Genomic DNA, 6000 nt, shown 5'->3' with positions numbered 1-6000 from the left:
GCTATATTTGTAGATAATGCACTTATGTACCTCTTGAACCACAATAACAAAAAATATCTGTGTCACAATTCTTCAGAACTCCTGACCCTGCATGAATTCTAGAGCTGAGTGTAGCATGGGAATGAAGGTAAATGCCAGGTCATCATCACCTCCCGTCATGGTCTGATTTGTGTTGCTGTTTTCTTCTCAGATAGGCTTCTGTGGAAAGGGAAGTGTTGTGGGGCCCTCTCTCCCTCTTGGCCTGTTGGCCATCAGATCGAGAGGTGAAAGGGGCAGAAAGGGTGACAGAAAGCTTTGCACGTAGCCCATGAGCACGGATAGAGATAGCCTTCTGAGAGACAAACTGATGAACCAGCGCAACTTTATTCCAGAGTACAAGGAATATATAGGATTGGCAAGCCTGGGGACAAACCTTAATTTGCATTAAATGACATGCTCCTATCACAGGCTTAGTATGTGGCAGTAGGGTTCTATTGCAGAGCTCTTAGAGCAAGTCTTCTCAGCAGAGATCTGCACCAAGGGTCAAGCTAAAGATGAATCAGTCATCTGGTTCAGAGACAGCTTTTAGATAAGGTCAGTCCTCCAGGCCCAGGGACAGTCTCCAGATAAGGGCAGATAGAAAGCAGGAAGCTTTGCTGAAGGGAGGGACTCCATGTAGCCCAGCTGTTGACATAAGCTGCCAGGCCATGGCAGACTGCAAACTCTAACCAGCCAGCGATGTATTCCAACAATGTCTGATGTCTATGTGTGTGTGTGTGTGTGTGTTCAAAAGTTCATTGCACTCAAACTCCAATTTGCAAAGATCCCAAATAGGCTCCATATTTGTGATAGCAATCCCTCTCCAATATCAGATGTAGAGACATTTCATTCAAATGTTAGCCACCATGAACCAAGGGCTCCATGATTCTAAAGCATCCTTCTAAAAATATATGTTAGGAACATAATTGTTGGTTCAATATTCAGAGCAGAACTTTTGACAAGTGATTGAGCCAAGAGGCTCTGCACTCACAGATGCATCAGTGCATCAGTGAGGTTACTCAGAGGTTTTTCTTGCAGGAGCAATGGATTCATTGTAAAAACTGAGTTCATTTTCTCTCTCCTTCTCCTCCTCTTCTTCCTCTTCTCCCAAGAAACAAAACATCAAGGAGATTCTCTTCAGGTGTGTCTAGGTGTGACTTATAGCCTCCAGAACTGTGAGGGAATAGTTTCTCATCTTTATCAATTTCTCAGTGTCAGGCATCTTGTTATAGCAGCATAATATGGATTAAGACACAAGGCATCAACATCTATGTAGCCATTCATTTTTTAAATATTGTGTATATTCATTCAGTTTATGGCAGCAACATCCTGTCTCAGACATAGCTTTGTCTACTGACAAGGAACTTAGGATTGCTTCAAACATCTTGGGAACTTTGAGAGTATCCAGCTTCTTATTCCCCCTTATGCTGTCTTACAAGCAGATGCCAAAAACAATTCTCAAACCCTAACATTTTTCTACAATAGCCAAATTAATGACTTACTTAATTTTTCATCATTGCACAAAAAACACAATGAGGGCCAGCAAGTTAGATCAAGGTAAAGGCTTTTACACCAAGCCTAAAGACCAGAGTTCAAACCCCAGAAGGCCCCTGGTAGATGAAAAAAATGGCCTCCCCAGCTCTTCTCTGATTTCCACATGTGCCTTGTGGCACATGCACATCCCACATGGTGCACACACCCACATGATAAATAAATAAAATGGTAAAGTAAAAGTGCAGTGAAGCCATTGCCAGGACACTGTCCAGTTGGCGAAGGCACTCATGGTACTTAGTAGAAAAATTCTGCCTTCTCACCTCTGCTTCCATAAAACCCTTGAATGTATTTATTGTGTCTGCGTGACGTCTTGTCAGTTTGCTGTCTATCACTTAACTCATCCTATTACCAATCTTTGTTTCTATGTCTGTGTCTACCATTTAACTAAGCATTGTTTCAAAGCTGAGATGGCTTTTATCCATCTTCATGTTCCCAGGGTCCAGAACAATCTCTGGGGAGTCAATGGTTCATCATAGCTATTGAGTAACAGGGTATTAATGTAGTAAGTGGATGTAATATTCACCTATGTGGTAAATATAGATTTGGAATGCTTTGCTGATTTAAATTGCTCTAGCAATTGAGAAGATACAAAACAAAACCTATTAATTTGATAATCACCACATTTCTATATGGTAAGTTCAACACTGCCAATAAGCCAACACCTACAAGTTGTCCTCTGACCTCCACACGTGCCCCTGGGCATGCACAGGCCCCTACCAACACATACACACACACACACACAATAAATAAATTCAACTAACTTGTAAAAATTTTGCATAATTGTAAATTAAATGTACAAAAAGATTCTGAGAATGGCACTGAGAATAAGTCCCCAGGTTGGAACACTAGACAGTTAACAAATGTTAGCTCTCTTCTCTCACCTGAACTATGTTTCCTTAATGAGCTGGCAATAAGTATTCAGTCATGTGGCTGTTCCCTCATTTCTCCTGGGTGAGTTGCCTGGGTGATCAGAACACTTTTCCACCCAGGGCATGCCACTTGCTGGGAATGGGAGAAGACTATCAATCATCCCAGTCCTTGGGGTGCATTTTAGTTAAGATATTTCTAGAAATTTTACTTACAGTTTGGGTAACGTGTGGAAGGTCACCTTCATGGTCAGCAGCTGGTTTTGATCAGGAGATAAGCTTCCTACCAAGGTCCTTCTCACTGAAGATTCTAACACCAATTTTCATTCCGAAGTGTCACATATTGTTTCTATTTGTGTATTCTAGATAAGGACTAGTCTCAACAAAGCCACCATAGATATAAATAAAGCTGACTGAGCTTTTCCTAGAAATAATTGTTTTATGGAAGACAAAAATGGATATTTGAAGCTGGCCAGCTTAGTCACAGCCTTGAGTTATTGACCTCTTATTTCTAGCCATGTGTGAATGTATATTTCCATAACTTCGCCATCTAAATGTGCTTTGCTCTGTGCTATGAGCTGAAGATTAGAAATCATCGATTAATGTCCTATTCTGTGATGTCATGACCATAAAAGTTTTTTGCTTGGTTGGGCTCAACTCACACCATTTTTTTAAAGCATCCAGTGTCTGTATCTGATGCTCTGAGGTTACATGTGTATTTTATCACACCTGGATGAAACTTCCTTGACATGATTTTTCTTTCACTCAGGAGTCTTCATGAGAAAAAATTAGCCCCCATCCCTCAAAATGTGCAAAGAGGTACCTTTTGGAAACTGGTGGGCCAGTAGTCAAATTCTCAGGACACATAACTGGACAAATCAGAAAGTAATAATAGTTTGTGTGACTGATAGCTGATGGATAATCCCCAGCTGGAGATACAATCAAAGCAAATGTCCAACCCTTGCTGGATATGGAAGAGGAGGGATGAAGAGATTTGTGCTGTCTTCAGATGCAGGAGAGTAGCCCTGGTGAGAATGCTCACCCCTCATCTGTGTGTGTCATTTGTTCTGGGACCTCCTTGACAAGCTTAGGAGACAGTGGAAGATGTCACCCAGCCCTCACTGGGTGCCAGAAACTATCAAGGGAAAAAAATAATCCCTTTGTATTTTAGGTTCAAGACAGAGGCCAATTTGATAAAAAATTGAGTTACAAGTGAAAGAAGCATAACATATAACACTTTAACAGTAAGTTCTACATTGTAAAAGAGCCTTCAGAAATGAAGGCCCAGAGAAATTGATTTAGCTCTGTGGAGATATGGATAGTTTTCCAAGATTCTGATTGTCCCCCTGTCTACTGGCTTAATTTCTCCCCTAAAAGGACTCAAAGAAATGAGAATTACTCTCCCACAACAGCTGTCACTGAGTGTGAGCAGTAACATCTAGGGAGATTACACTCAGTGTCCTATTTGCTGAACTCACTCACTCAAGGGCATGAGGGTCTCATTCCCTGGAGGAACGAAGGCTACATAGGAAGGATAAGAGGAACTTGAGCACACTAGCTTATCTTGCTATTAGATCATGCACATCCCATCCTATGTGTACACCCACTCCTCTACAGACAGTTTCTCTTGAGTTGTGTATCTTCATTTCTGTAGGCTCCCATTTTTGAGGATGTGAGGCAGTATGAGAGAGTTCTGGAGACAGACTGTTCTTTTTAGGCAAAAGGTTATTAATAAGCTGACCACAGGGGAGGGTTGAAGTCTGAAAGCAGAGTTGAGGCCCGGATAAAGGAGACTTCTACTTCTAAAGTGAACATCTGTAGCACAAGGAAGAAGGCTCAGTTGACATGTGTCCTGCTCTATGGAGCATCCTTCACTCACACCATGGGATATGAAGCAGACAGGCTGAACAACAGTGTGGCAGGTCATGCTGGCTTGGACTCAGGTGAGAGGGAAGTTGGGTTTCTCCTTACCTGGCTCTCAGTCTTCCCTCAGAACCTGAAGTGCTACAGCAAAGTTGCCTAGGACACTATGATGGCTGAAGAAAGTACATGAGTTTTCTCTGCTAGACAGCTTTGTTGATATGCTTACTCCTAGAATGCACTATCCTTATTATTCAATGCTTGCACAAGCAACCCAGTGATTGCAATTCCCGTGAGATTTTCTTTATGGGAAGAGAAGACAGGCCAAAAGTTCAGAACTATTGCCAGTGATATGTTGACAAATCTTTGTTCTGACATATAAATCGTTCTCTTGGGGGACTAATTAGTAGAGCTCTGTCCTAGAAGGAAAAAAGATTGCATTTACAGGACTTTGGAGAGGCTCTGCTGCATTAAGGACTTTTCAACTATTTAAACCTCCCATGTCATGAGCGAGCTATGCCAGAAACAAAAATAAGCATGGTTGTATTTTTCCAAACATCAGAAGTTAACACATTGATTTTTTTTTTTTTTTTTTTTTTTTTTTTTTTTGTGGCTTGAATTCACTGAGTATCACTGATTTCGCTGGGTAAACATAAGCTATTGGCAATCTCAGGGGAAGTAATAATCTAATAAGACACTTCGTGTCATGTCTTTCCCTTTGGCGATTTGATTAATGCCATAATGGGTTACATAGATTTAAAATCTCCTGAGGAATCTTATATTGGGCGGAAGGGTTGGCTGTGCATTGATGTAGTCACAGGAAGGCATTACCTCCCATGAAGAGATTCCACACAATCTATCAGATCATCTTGTGGTACATACTTGAGCCCAGACAATGATGGACCAGTGAGCATATCACCTGGACTGGGTCTGCTTGATTTTGCATCCCTCTTGCCCTGTGTCTAAACTAAATCTCATGCTGTGGTACTCTGTGGATAGGGTTCACCCAACTCCTTTGTGTGTGGGCTACTCTTTACAGTGTGGTCACTGTAAACAAGCATCCTGTCTCTACGTTTCACTGTTGCTTGTCTCTTCCACCGACATATTTAGAAGTGGATGCCCAGAAAGGTCAAAAGGTAAAGAACACAGCATTTCTATTTAGACTGACGACAATGTTTTTACTGTCCAAAGGGCTCAACAACAGAGAGGGAGAAATCTCCCCAGAATGCCATTTGTAGGCTAAATTCATCACTCTTCCCCCATCCTTGTTGCAATTTCAGATGGCTTGATCTTCTGCAGGTAACTACTGCTGTGGTGAGGTCCTGGGTGTAATGTCCATGCTATGTCCAGATACAGCATTTCATAGCACATCTTTCTCTATCCTTTTGCTAATACAGTCTTTCTGTTCTCTATTCCATGATGTTCCCTCATCCTTGGCATAGGGATGAGGGCTACCTGTCTCACTGAGGGCTGAGGACTCGCTGTCACCTACTTTCTGCACTTTGACCACCCATCGCTGTGACCCACTGTGCAAAAGAAGCTTGCCTAACCAAACTTCAGAGGAGCTTGTCCTGTTTCTCTGTGTACCAGAGTGAGCTCTTATTTGCAGTTCTCTGGGTAAGAAGTCAAGAATGTGGGCATGCCCAGTCCAGACCCTAAACATAGGTAACAACTATGCTGGAATTCTTACTGCATAACTGTC

This window comes from Phodopus roborovskii, unplaced genomic scaffold (assembly GCF_943737965.1).
Source record: "Phodopus roborovskii unplaced genomic scaffold, PHOROB, whole genome shotgun sequence".
In the NCBI taxonomy this organism is placed as follows: domain Eukaryota; kingdom Metazoa; phylum Chordata; class Mammalia; order Rodentia; family Cricetidae; genus Phodopus; species Phodopus roborovskii.
This window is presented reverse-complemented; position numbering follows the sequence as displayed.